The sequence below is a fragment of the Acinonyx jubatus genome, chromosome A2 (assembly GCF_027475565.1).
Source record: "Acinonyx jubatus isolate Ajub_Pintada_27869175 chromosome A2, VMU_Ajub_asm_v1.0, whole genome shotgun sequence".
Taxonomy (NCBI): domain Eukaryota; kingdom Metazoa; phylum Chordata; class Mammalia; order Carnivora; family Felidae; genus Acinonyx; species Acinonyx jubatus.
The window spans coordinates 39,302,343-39,323,845 of NC_069383.1; the positions used below are offsets into that span (position 1 = coordinate 39,302,343).

The 21,503-nt window shown below is 35.2% G+C and overlaps 1 long non-coding RNA gene across 1 annotated transcript in view; it reads right to left on the minus strand.

Annotated features, from left to right (window-relative positions):
* LOC128314741 (uncharacterized) overlaps positions 1-3,630 on the minus strand; it is a 214,449-nt gene extending 210,819 nt beyond the window's left edge. Inside the window, exon 1 of the long non-coding RNA XR_008296718.1 lies at positions 520-3,630. This is a non-coding gene — a long non-coding RNA (uncharacterized LOC128314741). The remainder of the gene's footprint in view (positions 1-519) is intronic.
* Between the last annotated feature and the right edge of the window lie 17,873 nt (positions 3,631-21,503).

Sequence of the window (21,503 nt, forward strand, 5' to 3'; positions counted from 1 at the left end):
TCGAGAGGGAATTATGTTAAATTAAGTCAGACAGAAAAGTTGTATACCTTATGATTTCACTTGTATGTGCCATCTAAAACAAAAAACAAAAAGAAAACAAAACAAATATCCCCAATCTTAAAGATACAGGCGACAGATTGGTGGTTGCCAGGGGCAGAGATTGGGAAGTAGGAAAAAATAGATGAAGCAGGTCAAAAGTTAGAAATTTACAGTTATGAAATAAATGTCATGTAACTATATATGGTTATGGATGTTAACTAGGTTTATTGTGGTGCTCGTTTTGCAATATATACAATATCAAATAAAAAATTTAAACAACTAGACACCTCTTCTTCAATCTTCCTTTCACCTCCCACTGAAAGAAAAGACAGTTGACATTTCTGAGTTAAGTAGAAGAGGAAGCAAGTAATTTAACACAAAATTCATGGTTAATACCCCCAAACATCAACCCTATTCACCATCTGAGCAACATATAAAATCAGACTGGCAAATCAGACTTAAATGAACCAGAGATCTTACCGGTGTTCCATTTTACTAACAATTTCAAGGATAGAGACACGAGATTCAGACAAAGCAGAAAGATGCCTAGGACATCAAGGATAGTTCCCCTAGTCCTATCGTCCCACGTGAAACATTGGCATGGAATAATAGATGAAATTTCTACAAGTGAAGTCCACAGAGTTACTTCATATGGCATATATATTCCATATTTACATCATAAAGAAGGCTTTAATTGTGAGACATCTCAATTTAATATTCCAGAGTTGTAGCATTTAAATGACATTTTCCAGGAAGCCCTGCCTCATAGATTTTATTAAATAATTCATTATCAGTAAACTCCCACTCTCAGACCTACCAAGCAGAGCCCCTCCCCTAGTACAGGTCCCTCACAGGACTCTGGGTTTTGGATTCCCTTCACTAGAAAATTCTAAGTCTCCATATAGTGTCTAGAATTGTCTGGAGTTGGCCATTCAGGCAGGGTACCCTAAGGTCAAACCTGGTCTTACGTGAATCCTGGTCACCAGAAACACCTACATCAAAACTTCTGTCTCACTCCAATGCCTGGGACTGGCTAAGACCCGGAACTTGGCCAGGACCAGACCCTTTCTGGGTCTTTTTGCTAGAAATGTCTTCTACAGATTTTTTTAAGTTCCCCTCCGGTGTCTGGGACTTCCTGGAGCCAGCAGATTGTTCCCACTGGCCAGCATGATATTTCTTTTATTCAATATCATGAGATCTGGCCATCATAACTGTGCTTACATAATGATTTTGTGTGACTATCATTCACGTCAGACATAGGGCAAGGTGATAGCTATGGATTTCTGAAAATCTAGCAATGACCCTCAGACTTGAGCTACTGGTTTGTGCCTATGTTGTCAGTTCTCAACTGTCTGTGTCCTGACCATGATTCTGCCTTTGAACTTCAGTACCACAGAATGGTGGAGGGAGGGATCCTTTACCCTGTGTACCATAGTGCTGGCACACAATTCAGGGCACCCTATCCTTTTTGCAGACTCTATACTACACATCAGGCCTGAAGAGTTCAAAAGAACATGTAGTTGAAATATGTGTTCTTCTATACTTACACTCTACAATTCCCAGCAGTAAGCTTAAAAAGACCAGAAATAATATATCATTCACATTTTTCTATACACTCTGTGAAAGTCTTGTATTTGTGGTTATCAACAACAAAGTACCAGAAAAACCTTTAACACTGCCCTTGAAGTCCCTATTTATGGGTGGCATAATGGATAATGCAGCACTCTCCACAATGGTATAACCAGAAAAATAAAGAACATGAAGAACATGGTTCCTGAATCTCAACAAAAACAGATGTTGCCTGGCCACCATGAAGAATCATCATGGGCTCTGATCAGAAAATAAACTAATACTTAAGTACCATTTTTCTATACATCACTCTAAATTTTCATTAGATCACTATACTCCCATGTATTAATTTTATAATATATTATTTAATCAAAGAATTTATACAAACAAGGCTCCTACCCCCACATCCCCAGAAAATATTTGCCCAAGGCTTCACGTGCCCTACAGGGAGTCCTGCAAGGAGCATTCCTTTAGGAATACTAAACAGACACAGACTCCCCCTCTTGAATAATATTATGACTCTATATGACTCTGTATAGCCTAAGTTCTAGTTGACAAGGATATTTGATGGGATTACCTGCTTTCTTTCCTTTCCCTCAGGGTATCACCCCTGGGTAGAATGTGAATAAATCACACACCAGTTGTTTTAATTCCTTTAGTTTTGGAAAACAAACAAAATCTTAAAAAGCCTGCCAATACAGTAAAACCTTGGTTTGTGAGCATAATTCATTTCAGAAACATGCTTGTAATCCAAAGCACTTGTATATCAAAGCAAATTTCAAGAACCATTGGCTCAGTTGTGGTCATGTGACATTCAGCATCATGTACTGCTTGTATTGCAAGATACTGCTTGTTTGTCAAGTTAAAGTTTATTAGAAGTATTTGCTTTTCTTGCAGAACACTCTCAGAACAAGTTACTCACATTCCAAGGTTTTACTGTGTTTGAATCCCAGCTCCACTCTATACTAGGTACACGACCAGAGACAGTTATTTAACTACATTGTATTTCAGTTTAGTAATTACAAGTAAGGCATTCATGTGTTCCACAAATATGTGTTGAATACCTACTATATACCACACAATCTTCTAGGTGGTGAGATATATCAGGGACAAGAACAAAGATTCTTGTGCTCATGAAAGTTCTTAGGAACTCCCACCATGATAGCTTTATTTTTTTATGCTTTGAAAGTATTTTTATCTTTAAAAAAATATTCTGTCAATAACCTATTATGTGGTCACTTAATCTTTGACAAAGGAGTCAATAATATGCAGTGAGAAAAAGTCTCTTCAACAAGTAGTGTTGGAGAAATTGGACAGTTACATGCAAAAGAATGAAACTGGGCCACCTCCTTACACCATACATAAAAATCAACTCAAAATGGACTAAAGACCTAAATATAAGACCTGAAATCATAATAATGATTACAGGTAGTAACTTCTCTGACATTGGCCAGAGCAACATTTTTTCTAGACAACTCTCCTGAGATAAGGGAAATGAAAGCAAAAATAAACTATTAGGACTACATCAAAATAAAAAGCTTCTGCACAGCAAAGGAAACAACAAAAAACAACTTACTGAATGGGAGAAGATATGTGTAATTGACATATCTGAAAAGGGGTTAATATTCCAAAGATATAAAGCACTGATACAACTCAAGACCAAAAAACAGAAATGTTCCAATTAAAAATGGGCAGAAGACATGAACAAACTTTTCCCCAAAGAAGACATAGATGGCCAACAGACACATGAAAAGATGCTCAACATCACTCATCATCAGGGAAAGGCAACTCAAAACCACAATGAGATTTCACCTCACACCTGCCAGAATAGCTAGAATCAAAAATGTAAGATACAGGTGTTGGTGAGCATGCAGAGAAAAAGAAACACTCGTGCACTGTTGGTGGGAAAGCAAACTGGTGTAGCCACTCTGGAGAACAGTATGGAGGTTCCTCAAAATCTTAGAAATAGCATTACCATGTGACCCAGTAATTCTATTACTGGGTATTTACCCAAAGAATATGAAAACACTAATTAAAAAGATATGTGTACCCCTATGTTTATTGCAGCTTTATTTAGAATATCCAAATTATAGAAGCAATTGTCTATCAATTGATGAGTGGATACAGAAGATGTGGTGTGTATGTGTGTGTGTATGTATGTGTGTGTGTGTGTATATATATATATATATGTATATATATATATATACATATATATATGTATATATATATATATACATATATATATATATATATAATCTTGTCATTTGCAACTACATGGATGGAGCTAGAGAGTATAAAGCTAAGTGAAACAAATCAGAGAAAGACAAATAACATGATTTCACTCATAAGTGGAATTTAAAAAATAAAACAAATGAACAAAGTAAAAAAGACATAAACCAAAAAAAGAGACTCTTAACTATAGAGAACTGATTGTTACCAGATGGGAGGTGGTGGGAGGAAAGGGTAAAATAGGTGAAGAGTATTAAGAATATGCTTGTCATAATGAGTGATCACTGAGTAATGTATGGAATTGCTGTATCACTACATTGTACACCTGAAACTAATACAATACTCTATGTTAACTACATTGGAATTAAGATTATTAAAAATACCAACATCTTAGATGGAGGATACAGTTGAATATGTACCAGCCAAAAGCCTAATTATTAGTAAATATTCAAGCAAAGCTCAATTGGCAACTAAAACACGATAATGAAACATTGGTCGAGTATTGTTGTTTTGAATAATGTGCTGATAAGTTGTCTTAAAAAGAAAAAATGTTTTGATGTGTAGGATTTGGATTTCTGTGTAAATACACCATGGCCATTTTAAGCCACCAAAAGTAGCTTTCAACCAGCCTGTGAAATTCCTGAATTTTTAACTATCAGCTGAATAGCAGGTAGGTACAAGTTGGCTCCAGCATACCACTCATCTGGGGAGAGTGGACAGGAGATCAAAGGCAAGAAGAGTGAAAGAAGAACTCTCAGTAAGGCAGAGGCAATGTTATGGAAACTTAGCCCTACATATACATACAATAGGTTCTGGTCTTTCCCATAGCCTTGTACTCTACACACCAATCAGTTTCATGTTAACTACTAAGAGCACTCAGTATTATTTTTTTAAACTAATAACTGACAGTATCAGTTGACCTTAACCTTAACAAGAGCAATGATTAAACCAGCTACTAAAACAATTTTATGCTACATTAAAAGAAATATTGTTCATTCAGTTGTAAGAAGGTTTTAATTCTTATGTATTCAGCATTATGAGAGAATATGTATGATACATTTTGACTACTTTGGACATCATCTTCCTACATATATATATATATATATATATATATATATATATATATATATATATACATAACTAATAGCATTTATCATTTCTATAACATACACATATACCATATTTGTATCGTATCCTAAGAAATATCCTAAGAATGAATCAACACCCAAAAAACAAATAATCCAGTAAAGAAATCCAGTAAAGAAAAGTAAAGAAGACATGAATAAACACTTTTCCAAAAAAGACATCCAGATGACTAATAGGCACATGAAAAGATGCTCAGTAGCACTCATCATCAGGAAAATACAATCAAAACCACAATGAGATACCACTTCACACCTGTCACAATGGCTAAAATGAGCACCTCAGGAAATAACAGATGTTGCTAAGGATGTGAAGAAAGGGGAACCCTTTTGCACTATTGGTGGGAAGGTAAACTGGCACAGCCACTCTGGAAAACAGTATGGAGGCTCCTCAAAAATTTAAAAACAGAACTACCCTACAACCCAGCAGTTGAACTATTAAGAATTTATCCAAAGGATACAAAAATGCTGATTCAAAGGTATACATGTACCCCAATATTTATCCAGTGCTATAAACAATAGCCAAATTATGGAAAGAGTCCAAATGTCTATCCATGATGAATAAAGAAGTGGTGTGTGTGTGTGTGTATGTATACATACATACACACCACACACACACACACAGATACAATGGAATACTACTCATCAATGAAATCTTGCCATTTCCAACAACATGAATGGATCTACAGTGTATTGTGCTAAGCGAAATAAGTCAGATAAAGATATCATAGGATTTCACTCATATATGGAATTTGAGAAACTCAACAGATAAATATGGGAAGTAGGAAGGAAAAATAAAATAAAAACAGAGGGAGGGAAACCATAAGAAACTCTTAAATACAGGTAACAAACAGGGTTGCTGGATAGGGAGGTGGGTGAAGGGAATAGATTAAATGGGTGATGGGCATTGAGGAGGGTAATTTTTGAGATGAGCACTGGGGGTCAAATGTAAGAGATGAATCACTGGGTTCCAGGTCGAGATTGTATGTTAACTAACTTGAATTTAAATTAAAAACAAACAACAACAAAAGGAAAAAATAAACAGACAAAAGAAAAAACAATGAATGCAATTTCCATAATATAAAAGGACTTTTTATTTGTCACTGCTGTTTCTCAACCACCTAGAAGATTGTGTAATATGTGGAAGGTGTTCAATAAACATTTGTGAAGTAATTAATGTTTTCATATAACTAAACTGAGGCAAAGAGAGATTAAATAACTGTCCAAGGTCATAGCACTAGTAAAAAATAGAGCTGCATTTCAAACATAAGTATTTTAAGGAGATCTTTGCAAAACTAAAGACTAAAAAGAAGAAGAAAAATAAGAGTGTGAACTTCTAGGAAATTCAATGGTACATAGAACGCTTGGAAAACTTGAAACAATTCAGTCAGGAAAATACAAAACTCAAGTTAGAACTATTTTGATCTAACAAAGGATTAGCTGTTGAGAAAATATTGTCAGTATCTCAGGGTAGTCAAAGTGAGAAGAAATTTAAAGTGATATCTCAATAAGGCAAAAATTCAATTCAAGAACCGTACTGTTTATAACCAACATAAATTTGGGGCGACTGGGTGGCTCAGTCAGTTGAGCAACTGACTTGGGCTCAGGTCATGATCTTGTGGTGAGTTCAAGCCCCGCGTCAGGCTCTGTGCTGACAGCTCAGAGCCTGAAGCCTGCTTCAGATTCTGTTTCTCGCTCTCTCTCTGCCCCTCCCCTGCTCATGTTCTGTCTCTGTCTCAAAAATAAGTAAAACATTAAAAACAATTTTAAACTAAAATAAATTAGAAAAAAGTTGCTGGGGGCACCTGGGTGACTCAGTCACTTAAGCAACCCGACTCAGTTTCAGCTCAGGTCATGATCTCACAGTTTGCAAGTTTGAGCCCTTTAATGGGCTTTGCACTGACAGCATGGACCCTGCTTGTGATTCTCTCTCCCCCTCTCCCTCTTTCCCTCCCCCGGTTACTCTCTCTGTCTCTGTCTCCCTCAAAAAATAAATAAACTTCAAAAAAGAAAAAGCTTTTTCTGTTGGACAGATCAACTAAAAAGCATAGCTCTTTCTGTGTCTGCCTTCCCCCTCTCCTCTTTCCAGGATCATGACTTGGCAATCAGAGCTTGGGGTAGATTCTTATGCCTCAGCCAGGCACCCTTATGAAGACATGACCTGAGCAAGTATTGGTGGAAGTGAAGGTGGATTTTTAACCTCAAAATGATTCTGACTCTGAAGAGTATATTTGAAATTAAAGTTTAAAGAAAAACAATATAATCTAATTTATTAACTCTGTTACTCTATCACCATCACCACCCCCCACTCACCAAATGGTGACAACCTAGAAGTAGTGAGTCTCCAACGAATTATTTCTTACATTATATTCTCAAACCTAGAACTTGAGGTTCTCAAACCTAGAACAATTGGTCAAAATAGACCAGATGCAAATAGGTCTTGCTCAGGATTAAGCCTACTTTTATCTTTTGATCCCAAGAGTTGACTTGCTCTACTGGAGGTATTCCAAACACTTGAGGTATTCCAAACTCACCCCTGGCTTTACCACTGATTTATGATTATTCTTTCAAGCCTCAGTTTTTGGTCTTCTCTTCATCTTAGGTACTACAGACCCTCAAGATATTGTTTTGACTCCACCTTCCAAATCTTAACCTTCCCTCACACTCTTGATTATTATTTAATCTTTCAACTATCATCCATTAGGTCTCTACCATACGCTTGGTACTAGACCAAATGTTGGGAATACAAAATGATTAGGATACATTGCTTATTGCATCCAATAGGGAATTCTGTAAAATATATACATAAAAATGTAATTATAAGTGCAAAAGCAGAAGTAGCCAATTACTTAAATAATGTAACTGCAGTTCAAAGAGAATTAAGTCACTGGCCGAAGTGAGAGAATTAAGTCTAGGACACAGGTCTCCTAACCCTAATCTAATGTTGTAATCAGTGCTTTTTGATAATGCCGTAATTCCCATTTGATTAATTAAAGGATTCCTTTACTCAGGAAGTATACTCAGGAATAGAAATATGTGAGTTATTGTGGAAAGAAAACTATGATGAAGATATAAACTGTAAACTCAGAATTTACAAATTAATGAAGAGAGGGATAGAAGAAAAAAGGAAATGGATATAATACACCTTGATCTGACATTTACAGCATACTATTTACAAGGGTTTCTAATTGATAGATATGAAAAGTCATGTTGAGTAGCTAAATTTGCACATACATTACATTTCTTATTTGGACATTATTAAACTATGTTCTTTTCATGTACCATAGAGACACAGGAACATTTTGTACATTTTATAATTCTAAAAATAGTTCCATTTCAAACTAATAAAATGAATCAAGATATTTTTCCATAGTTTAGTTCTTACAAAGAACACATTAGTTTGAGCTCCTATTTTAGCAAATGGCCTTTACCTATTAATTTGGTCAACCAAGCCAGAAGTAGAAAGGTTATGCCAGAATATCTCTCTGCACATCTCCATAGCCCATCTATCAGTCACTAAATTAAGTGGAACCTCCTGTTGAAACCATTCCCTCCTCTTCAACTACCATAGTATTTGTGTAATTTTCACCTTGACTATGGCAATTGCTTTCTAACGTATCTTTCTATCTCTAGCCTTGACCCACTCCAATTCCTCCACTATGTTGCTATAAAAGTGTTTTGTTTTTTTTTTTACAAAACACGTCCTCAGGGTTTAAATCTCTTTATTCATTTCAATTTCCTACAGAAAATAGTTAAACCTCTTGTATATGTTTCTCCTGACTTTACCTCTGTCTGCCTTTTCACCTTCATCTCCATTATTGTGTCTTTGAACTCTTCATTCCCAGCCATGCAAATCTACTTGCATTTCTTCTAAACATTTCATCCTTTAGAGTAAATTTTCACATCCTGTTCTTTTACTTTAGAATGACATTCCCTTTTTTCACCTAATGAAAATCCATTTTATTTCATTGAACCCTGAATTATACCATTATTGTAGTATCCCTCAAATAAACATCACCTTTTTGTCACTATATTTTTCTTTTCTGCTAACCTATGAGATCTTGAAGAAATGTGGTATTCTCATCCTTGTATCCCATATTTTAGTATATATGACACAGAGCACTCAAAAACTGGGGTTGAATTCAACACCCTAATATGGAGGGTTGAATTTCTGAGGATGCCTAGACATTTTAGAGTTTGGGCATTTAGACAGCCATAGCAGAAACAAGAATGAACTAAATTGTTCTAGATTATCTGTTGACAACCTAACACACAGCTACTACTTCCATTCAAGTCTAGGAAATCTGTTTCACAGAATGCCCCTCATTGTACTATTTCAAGTTTGAATTTGTCAATTAGGAGACCTCACAAATTATTTGGAAGGCAGACATGAGCCAGAAGCTCATGTCTGTCAGGCCATGAGAAACAAACATGATGACTTTTTTCACTGTGGTGCTTGCTCAGACCTCTCCATGAGTTCCCACTTTGAGGTTTCATGTGCATAACTTCATGAACATCCTGCAAGATTTTTCACTCATGCCAGTACTTCACAATGAAATGATTAATGAGTTTCTCTCACTGCCAACTACAGCCTTCAAGACAAATCACTACCAGCTACACACATGTGTATAAACTTTAATTGCTATATTAAACCCCTCATTCCTTTACTACTTGCATTGTCTCAGTTTTCCTGAACAAACTCAGACTGACACAGACTTCTGGTACTAAAAGTGGATCCAGGGGAACATAATTTTGAAGATGTGAACTTAGAATTTGTTCTATAATGTAATTAGACTGAAAAGCATTAATAACCTGACTGTCAGTGATAAATTAGATATAGACTATGATTTACAGTTGTAAAATATCTTAAATTATCACATGGAATCACCTGGAGTCAGGGTTCTACAGCTTTGGGTGACTAAGTACCTACCTAAAAACAAAAACAACACTACCATCGTAATATGGAACATAATGATGGCTGTATTGGGTAGGGGATATTTGACTATTTTAAATGCACTGAAAAAAATTGGAAAAAAATAATGAAGTGAAGCCTTTAAATTCCCATACCAAGTCTTGGGTAAGGAACCAGAGACATCTATGACTATATTGGAAGATGACCTATTGATAAACTTGCAGGTTTGAAATTTCTGAAAATTGAATCTAAAATCTGAATACTGCAAGTGACTCAACTAGAGTGTTAATCAAATCCTTAATTTCTCAAGGTCTCTTTTAAGTGTGTGTGTGTGTGTATGTGAGTGACATCAATTGGGAAGGAATGGAACCCTAAAGATTAAGATAGGGATATTTAGATAGATCCCAATGAACCTGGAGATCGTGAATCCACAAATTCCACTTAATAGAAACTTCCTCTGTCTGAGCATATTTACCCCCTCTTACTAAAGAATCTGTAGCCTTAGAGGAAAATGCTCATTTTCACAGAGACCCACTCCATTACCACTCATTGATTTTTAACATTTATCTGGACTCACACCTTGAAAAAAAAAGACCAAGTCTTTGGAGGAGACGTCATACACCTCAAAAGACATGCAATATTTTGACAACTTACATCAGTGAAGACTAGGGAGATGTTTTTGAGAATTTATTCTGAGGATGTTAGAACAGGAGGAAGGAATACATTGCTGTATTCATCTGGGTTTATAGAAATCACTAACAAGTGATTTTGGATTCAGTGTGCTACCCTGAACAATTGGGAATAACTGTGACAACTTGTTATATTGGTTGACTTTAAATGAGTATCTCTGGTAGTCAAAATAAACTGAAGAAGGTAATATCCAAAGGCTTATAGAGATAGGAATGGTTTTATTGTGTTCCATGAATCATACCCACCCTCTACTTCAAGATTTTCAGGCATACATTGATGAGGGAGAGACATTTAACCTTGAAAGACTGTTCAATGACTATTCTTTCCATATGAGAAATGATAGTGGGGAAGGCTATCAGTGGAATGGACTCCCAAAATACAATGTGGATGGTGTTATTCTGAAGTGACAGGAGCCATGTGATGCATTTAACTTCACTGGTACTTAACTACCAGGGTTGAGATGGCCATGGTTACCATAATGAGTAGCAGGGATAGAGCAGTAGTCATACAGTTTGACATGTAGAGATCTTTTTCTGTGGCTAATTATATCCCTAGGACTAGTATAGATGAACAGCCTCCTAAATCAAGTCTATTTTATTTGTATAAGCAAAATCCTTTAGGACTGGTAAATAGGGCCTAACTTGTAATGCTACAAGAGTTATGGTCCTTATCCACTTGTCAGAATTGAGTGGTTTTTGAAGACTCAGGGCACCTTAAGTGAAGAGGAGGCCTGCTTGACCTCCTTGAGGAAGGATACTGCTATAATGCCGTAAGTGCATACTGTAAATTACTCATTTACTTCCTTCCAAAAGAACCTGCAGCCATTTGTCAGGTTATTTCTGCTTTAGGGAAAGAAATTACCAAACATTTTAGGTGTTAATGGACATTCATTCTGAGCTAAAACAAATTCTTAGGGACACAGAACAGCACAGCGATCCACTTTTCAAAAAGGGGGCCTATGAGATCAGGTGAATGATGCTGTTTAAACATCTACAGTGGGTATCTCAAGCCACTCTGTTGTCATGCTCTTAGTTCTAAAATCAAGATTGTGAACAGATACACTCATCAATATGGGCATCCACTTAACAAAGTTGATCTGTTTTTATCAATGCTGAGCACCCAACCTTCCAATAGTAGAAATAAACCATGAGCCCCTGGTATAACAGTATTCCAGAGTGACCAGAGAGCTGTACAATGACAAATTAATTACATTTCTTTCACAGAGGGGGCAGTGATTTGTTCTTAATGGAATAGACACTTGAGCTGGATTTGAGTTTGCTTTTCCTGTTCAAAAGGTTTCTGCTCACTTAGAGATCTTAGTTCCTAATGAAATGATTCCACAAGGAGATAAAACAATAGTTCCATTAAACTAAGAGCTGAGAATGCCACCTGGTCACTTTGAACTCCTTATTCCCTGGAATTACACCAAAAAAACTGGTGATTGATACAATTGGGCTGTGAATACACAATGGTGGCAGAAACAATTATGCCCAATGTGGCAAGCAGACTTCTTAAGATGGCCTCCAATGAACCCTACCCTTTGATATTTATGCTCTTGTGCAATCTGCTTCTTTTGAACATGGGCTTCAGTCAGTGATGTGCTTCTAACCAACATAATACAGCAGTGGATTTAGTTCCTTACAAGATGTGCTGCCACTTCATGATTGTGTGTGTGTGTGTGTTTATGTTAGCCAAAAGCATGATGTGGTGATTATCTTGATTTGAAAGTTTAAAAGAATTGTATGAATGCCATGTTGATAAAAAAAAAAGTGGATTGTACTAGACTGTGCTGCATCAACTTGGTTAAGGTTGGAACTATGACTAACCAAGCCTATGACTGAGAGGAACTGTTGTTAAGACAGTCCTCTGTTCAGACAGTCCAGTCTGTTAAGCCATAAGTGAAATAAACAACATTTTTCTAGAGAGAACTGGGGGATCTGCCTCAGTGGCTTTGCTCAAGTGGCTAGTAACTTCCTCCGATCTTCCAGATACAGTCTTACAGAGTACCACTCCCTTAGCTACTCTTAAAGCTATTTAACACTTGATTCCTGTATTAAATGCCTTATTCCTATCATATTTGTGACTATTATCCTCACAAAATCCAGACTGATATACTCAGTTAAATCTCTATGACAGCATATTAGTGTTTTTTTTCCTTCATAGCTTGTATATTTGATTTTTTTCAAATTAATACTTTAATTTAAGCTTGAAAACAGTGAAGAAATACAAAGATATATGAAGAAAACATTTTTCTTTTGCTCCATACCTCCTCCACTCTCCCATATTCTGAGCCAACCCATGTCAATGGTTTTATATCTATCTTTCCAAATGTCTCATCTTGCTTATTCAAACTTATACAAGCATTTATTTCCATGCATACAAAGGAATTTTTAAAACTTTTCTATGCTCAATTATTTTGCATAAAAAATTATACCATAAAAATAATTTACAACTTAAAAAAACTTTATATTGATATAAGTATATAGGTTTCTTTTTACTATTTTTCAATATTTGAATCATATTAAATATACTTTTCTACATTCCACTTTTCACTTCATAAATACTTTATGGCAATTCCTCCAAGTAAACTGGTATAGTTCCAATTCATTTGTTTATTTAAATAAGTGTAAAATATAGTACAGTTTGGCTCTTTATAGTTTATTTAAGCATTTTCCCTGTACTGAGTATTCACTTTATAACAGTTACATGCTACAGGGGCACCTGGGTGACTCAGTCAGTTAAGTGGCTGACTTCAGCTCGGGTCATGATTTCATGGTTCATGAGTTCGAGCCCATATCTAGCTCTCTGCTGTCAGCACAAAGCCCACTTTGGATCTCCTGTCTCCCTCTCTACGCCCCTCCCGTGTGTGTGCATACTCATACTCTCTCTCTCTCTCTTTATCTCTCTCAAAAATAAACATTAAAGAAAACAAAGTTACATGTTATCAACCTCCATGTGCACACTTTGATTTACTTTTATTTCCATAGAATAGTTATAGAACATTGGGTAGTGTACAGTTAAGGAATTGTGGACTTTTTATTTTAATGATTGCTGCCAGGTTTTCCAAAATTGGTTGTAACAATTCATATTTCTACCAGAACATGAGTGCCCAGGTTTTTGAATATTAATTTTTAAACATTGTTACTACTTTTTGTATTTCCTTAGCTATTAATTTAATTTTTCATGTATTTATTGGCCACTTGGTTTGCTTTTTGTGAACTGATCACATTACTAACTCATCTTTATCTCGTGCATCAGTAGGACTTCTTATATTACATAGGTATATGTTATATAGTTATCATCTAGGTTGCAAATAGATATTTCCAAAAATTAAGTCTTACTAAAATTTTTTTCTATGCTTTCATTCTTCTAAAGCTTTCTATTTTTATATACTCAAGCATTTTTTTTCTATCATACAGTTTCCAGTTTCAGCTCTTTCATGTAAAGAGATTAAAAATCATCACTTCAATCCTTACAGTAAGAAAAAGCTATACAAATTAAAAATTAATAATTTTCTTGAATCCATCAAGCTACAAACCATCAGACCAAAATCTGGAGAGAAGGGTGCCTCAAAAAAGAAAGGTCAATTGAAATCTGCTTACATGGAACAATAAAGTGGTAGAAATGTTTACTTGTGATTTTGATGAATTGCTGGAGGCTGATTATGCACAAGTAGAGAATGAGAAGCTACAGGGGCAGCCATACTTCGGAGGGACTTTTTCTTCCAGAACACCACTAAGCTCTTATGCTGTTTCCTAGGAAGATCCTCTTGTGTCTCTGGCAGGGGGAACAAAAGAGTAACAACAGCAAAACAAGCCAAGACCCCTTTCCATAGCAAATGTCTGTTTTCCAGAGGAAAGTCTTTGATCAAAGCCAGGCTTGGGGGAGGGAATTCCTCCCACCTAGCTCCCTCCAGTCTCACCTAATTGATAGGGATAAAAAACACTCAGGGAACACAGATTCAAGAAAAAAGGGGCAAGGAGGAAAAAAAAAACAAGAAAACTATATCACTGGGGAAACATTTAGGAACATCAAGGTTTGAAACACAGGCCTCAAAAGGACTGAGGTTTAAGTGGAAAATTATAGAACACTCACCCTCCCCCATACCTTACCACCACACTAACAGATTTCCAGTATAATAACAATGGATGGCAACACAAAGAGCTAAAACACACAGATTCTCTGAGGAGGAATACCTAGGGAAGTCTGAATCAAAAGGGAAGACAAAAAATAAGGACACTAAAGGAATGTGAAGCCTCTGGAAAGCTCTAACTCCTAGCTATATTAGCCCAACTCCTAGCTGTTAATACATATAAATATATAAATAATTGATCAATTATATAATTAAATTAATAAAACAATAAGTTAGCACATAAACCTTTATATTAAAGGCCTATTTACTTCATTTCCTATTTCCATATCCAACATGTCTGGCTTTCAACAAAAACTTACAGAGCATGACAAAGCCAAGAGAAAACATAGTCTGAACAAAGTGAGAATCATAACCAGATTCAGATATGATACAGATGTCAGAATTATTAGAAAATTCAGAATTATTAGAAAATTAAAACTAATTATGATTAATATCTTAAGCAGTCTAAAAAGAAACTATGCAAGAACAGATGAGTAATGTAAGAAGAGAGATTAATAAAGAAACAAGTGGAAATGCTAGAAATCAAGACCACTGTAACAGAAATGAAGTATGCCTTCAACAAACTCCTAGGTAGACTAGATATCAATTATGAAGAAAGAATTCATGAGCTTGAAGATTGATCAATAATTTCCCAAAATGAAATTCAAAAAGGACAGAGGGAAAAAAAGAAAAAGACCAGGGCATCCAAAAACTGTGGGACAATGTCAAAAGATGTAACAAGCATATGTAATTTAAATAAGAAAACAGAGAAGAAATATTTGAAGCAATAATGTCTGAGAATTATCCAAAATTAATGACAAGCACCAAAACAAAACAAATACTAAACAAAAATAAGCACAAATCACAAACACACACAAAACACATAGGTGTATCATATTCCAACTTGAGAAAAACCAAAGACAAAGAGAAAATCTTGAAAAAACCCAGGGGCATGGATAGAACACCTTTCATATCTACAGTGGAACAAAGCTCAGAATTACAGTAGACTTCTCATCAGAAATCATACAACCAAGGAGACAGCAAAATAAAATACTTCACATGTTGAAAAAGAAAACAAAACAAAGCAAAAAGACCCCACTAACTGAGAATTTTACAATGAGAGAAACTGTCCTTCAAAAGTGAAATAGAAATAAAGACTTCCATAATAAATATAAACTGAGGGAATCCATCAACATCTGCCCTGAAAGAAACATGAAGGAAAATTTTCAGACAGAAGGAAATAATGTATTCAGGACTTTATATCTACACACACAAAACAAGAAGAGCATCAGGAAAGATAAATAGAGGTAATTAAAAAAAATATTCCTAACTTATCTAACACACACCTGTTTTCTTCAAGGTAAAATCAGAAACCATGTATTGAGTAATTATAGCTTTTGGACAAATGAATGACAACAAAGTGACAAGGGATAAGAGTTACCTGTACTTCACCAGAAGCAATATAATGCTATTTGAAGGTAGGCTTAGTTAAAAATGTGGACTGTAAACGATAGAGCAACCTCTAAAATTTATTTTTTAAACATTACAGTGATATATTGAAAGAGGAGACAAAGTAGAATCATGTAACATGCTCAATTAAAAAGAAAAAAAGCAGAAGAGGGGGCAAAGAACAAACACAACAAATCAAAAACAAATACAAACATGGTAGATATTAATCTAACTGTATCAATAATAAATTCAAATGTGGATGGTATAAATATACCAATTACAAGACAGACTGTCAGAGTGGATAAAAATGACTCAGCTATTTGTTGTCTTTAAGAAACCCACCTTACATAAAAAAAAAAAAAAAAAAACTTAGGTTAAAAGAGTGAGAAATATATACTAGTCTAATACTCGTTAAGAGAAAGTTTGAATAGTTTGATCAATTTAAGACCAATCTGACTTCAGAAAAAGGGGGACTGTCATAGAGAGAGGCATTCCATTATGTCAATTCTCCAAGAAAACATAACAATAGTAAACATGTATGCACCTAAAACAATTATGAGGCATCAGCTGATGGAACTTAAAGGAGTAACAAACACTTGATTTTTGTTTTCCAGTTATAGTTTTTCTGTTAAGAATGTTTCCCAAATTTAGATTAGAAGAGTACACATGTAGACACCCTTCAAGCCTTACATTAGGAGATTTTACGTATATAGTACTGTGATAATAAATGTTTAGCAACTGGCTCCAGGTGGGGGAAGAGTGGAAGCCTTGATTTGTAACATTTGCTGATTTCTGTGATGTAACTTCTCCCTTATTGTCAATTTCAACTTTTCAACATGATATGGCTGAATATGGGGTTGGAAAAAGATGTGGACAATTATCTCAAGCAAGTTGTTATGACCCAAAACTCCATCATGTTACTGAATATGTCTCTCAGATCCTTTCACTAAAAAAAAAAAAAAAAAAAAGGAAAGGAAAGGAAAGAAGAGAAAAGAAAAAGAAAAAGAAAGAAGAAAAAGAAAAAGAGGTACGCCTAGGTATCTCAGTTGGCTGAGAGTCTGACTCTTAATTTCAGCTCAGGTCATGATATCAGGGTCATGGGACCAAGCCCCATGTTGGGCTCTACAATAAATGTGGAGCATGCTTGGGATTCTCTCTCTCTGTCTCCCTCTGTCCCTCTCCCCCACTCATGCTCTCTCTTTCTCTCTCTAAAAGAGAAGGAAGGAAATTGGGGTCAAGGAAGATGGTGGCAGAGTAAGAGGACCCTAGGATTCCCTCATCCCACAAATAAAACTAGATAACTGTCAAATCATCCTAAATAATCCAGAGATTCACCTGAAGACTGGCAAAACAAACTCCACAACTAACTGCAGAGAAGAGGCCACATCAAAGAATGTAGGAAGTGTGGTGATGTGGCTTGGGAAAGAAATGGATTACAGCTGCTGCAGTGCAGAGGGAGCCACAGTCATGGAGAAGAACACTAGGCCAACGAGTACGCATGGGAGTGCACTGGGAAAACTAATCCCCAGAGAAATTGGCTTGGAAAGTGAGAGGGGCTCATTTTTGTGAGTTCTTACAACCTGCAGGGCTTCCAGCCTGAAATCCTAAATGCCAGTAGGCTTAGCTGTGGGAGGGCACTGGGGCTGCTCTTAGAGAAGAGGCAGGGTGAAGAGCCCATGGACATACACTGTGAAAAAAGTGATGTGAAAAGCATGGGGCACACAGTGGGGAGGTTATTTGCTGGACTCAGAGTGTATCCCAGAGAGGCAGCATTCATGGAAAGACCCCTCCAGGGACAAATAAACTGGCATGAAGGATAAAGCAGCCAGCACACAACAGCACAGCATAGGCAGTACACTTTGGAGACACTCCCAGAAGCACCAGGCCCTAGGGAACCGGGGGATAGTACACTACAAGAACTCTTCCTCATAAACCATTACCCTCAAGAATAGGACACATAGCTCACTTTCCTAACACAGAGAAACAAGCACAAACACTTAGAGAAAATAAGAGTACAGAGAAATGTGTCCCAAATGAAAGAATAGGAAAAGGCCATGGTCAGAGATCTAAGCAAAACAGATATAAGTAACATGTCTGATAGAGAATTTAAAGCAATAATCATAAAGATACTCACTGGACTTGAGAAAAGAGTGGAGGAATCAGTGAGACCATTAAGAGATAAGAAATAACATAGCAGAGTTAAAGGGCTCAATAAACCCTTTAATAAATATAAATAAAGCAAATATATAAAAATAAATATAAATAAAGCAAATGAGAAATATGCTTGATGGAATGAACAGGCTGGAAGAAACAGGGGACTGAATCCATGACCTAGAAGACAGAGTAATAGAAAGTAATCAAGATTAGGGGAGCCTGGGTTGCGCAGTTGGTTAAGCGTCTGACTCTTAGCTTTGGCTCAGTCATGATCTCACAGTTCATGAGTTTAAGCCCCACATTGGGGTCTGCACTGCTTGAGACTCTTTCTCTCCTTCTTTCTCTGACCTTTCCCCACTTGAGCTCACTCTTTCTTTTTCAAGATAAATAAAAATAAACTTAAAAAAAGTAAGTAATCAAGCTGAATAGAAGAGAGAAAAAGCATTATGCAAAACAAGAATAGACTTAGGGAATTCAGTGACTCCATCAAATGTAATAACAGTTGTATTACAGAAGTCCCAGAAGAAAACAGGTGGCAGAAATTGATGAAATAATAGCTAATAGCTATTAGCTAATAGCGAATAGTCTCCTAATATGGGGAATAAAACAGATATCCAGATCCAGGAAGCACAAAGAATGCCCAAGAAAATCAATAAAAGCAGAGCCATACCAAGACATATTGGAATTAAAATGGTAAAATATACTGATAAAGAAAAATAAATATTAAAAGTAGGAAGACAAAAGAAGATAGTTACATACAAAGGAAACCACATAAGGCTTCAGTGGTTTTTTTCAATAGAAACTTTGCAAGCTAGAAGTGATTGGCAGGATACAAAGTGCTAAATGGGAAAAACGTGAAGCCAAGAATATTCTATTCAGAAAGGCTATCAATCAGAATAGTAAAGATAAAGAGATAAAGACAAAGACAAACAAAAACTAAAGGAGTTCCTGACCACTAAACCAGTCCTGCAAGAAATATTAAAGGATACTCTTTGAGTGGAAAGCAAAGACGAAAAATGACAGTAAAAAGGTAAGCAGCACAAAAGCAATAAAAATTACTATTTCTTAAAAAAAATTATAATGGGTTTGAACTTAAGTTACCATCAACTTAATAAAGACTCCTATAGGCAGAAGATGTTATATACAAACCTCATGGTAGCCACAAATCAAAAACCAGTAATAGATATGTAAAGAATAAAAAGAAAGGAATCAAATATGTCACTAAAGAAAACAGGAAAACTATAAAAATGATCAGAGAAAATCTTCAGAAACAACCATAAAACAAGTAATAAAATGAAAATAAAAACCTGTCAATAAATACTTTGAATGTAAATGGAATAAATGCTCCAATCACAAGACATATGGTGACAAAGTGATAAAAAAAAAAAAAAGACCCAGCTATATGCTGCTTACAAAAGACTCATTTTATATCTGGAAATACATTCACATTAAAAATGGGTTGAGAAACATTTACCATGCAGTTGGATGTCAAAAGAAAGCTGGGGAAGCCATATTTGTATGGGACAAACTACACTACTACAAAGATTGTAACAAGAAACAAAGAAGTACACTTTATAATAATACAGGGTATAATCCAACATGAAGATATAATAATTGTAAATATTTATTTACCCCAAATATATATAACAACAACAAATATAAAGGAACTAATTGATTATAATACAATAATAGTAGGGAATTTTAACATCCCACTTACATCAATGGACAGATTATATAAGCAGAAAATAAACAAGAAAACAATGGCTTTGAGTGATACACTGGACAAGATGGATTTAACAGACATATTTAAGATCATTCCACCCTAAAACAGAATATACATTCTTTTCAAGTGCACATGCAACATTTTCTGGGAGAGATCACATATTATGTCACAAAACAAATTAAAAAATAAAAAAATAAAAGTCGAGACATGCATCTTTTCTTACCACAACACTATGAAACTAGATGTCAACCACAAGAAAAAATATGGAAAGACCAAATGTACATGGAGGTTAAATAACATACTACTAAACAGTTAATGTGCCAACCAGTAAATAAAATAAAAAATTAAAAAGTGCATGGAAACAAATCAAAATGAATACACAATAGTCCAAAGCCTTTGGGATGCAGCAAAAACGGTTCTAAGAGCAAAGCATATAGCAATATAGGCCTACCTCAAGAAGAAAAATCTCAAACAACCTAGCCTTACACTGAAAGGAGATAGAAAAAGAACAAAATCTAAAACCAGCAGGAATAAGGAAATAATACTGATTAGAAGACAAATAAGTGATATAGAAACCAAAACCAAAAAACAATAGACTAGATCAATGAAACCAGGAACTAGCTCTTTAGGGAAAAAAAATCCATAAAATTGATAAACTTCTAGTCAGAGCCAGACATATCAAGAAAAACAAGAAAGGATATAACTAAATAAAATCACAATGGAAAGAAAAACAAGAAAGGATGTAACTAAATAAAATCACAATGGAAAAGATATAACTAAATAAAATCACAATGGAAAAAAACAACCAACACCACAGAAATACAATTATAAGAGAATATTATGAAAAACTGTATCCCAACAAATTGGACAATCTAAAAGAAATGGATAAATTTCTAGCCATATATAAACTTCTAAAACTCAAGCAGGAAGAAATAGAAAACTTGAACAGACCAATTATCAGCAGTGAAATTTAATCAGTAATCAAAAAAAAAAAAAAAACTCCCAACGATAAAAGTCCAGTGCCAGATCTCTTCACAGGTGACTTCTACCAAACATTTAAAAAAGGGTTAATACTATTCTTCTCAAGCTAATCCAAAAAATAGAAAAGGAAGGAATACTTCCAAATTCATTCTATGAGACCAGCATTACCCTGATACCAAAACCATATAAAGACACCACAAAAAAAAAAAGAACAAACCAATATTTCTGATAAACATAAATGCAAAATTTCTCAAAATACTAGCCAACTAAATCCAACAATACGTTAAAAAAATTATTTACTACAATTAAGTGTGATTTATTCCTGGGTGACAAAGACGGTTATATATTCACATATCAGTCAATATGATAAATCACATCAATAAGAGAAGGCATAAGAACCATATGATTATTTTAATAGATGCAGAAAAAGCCTTTGACAAAGTAAAACATCAATTCATGGTAAAAACCCTCACCAAGTATGTT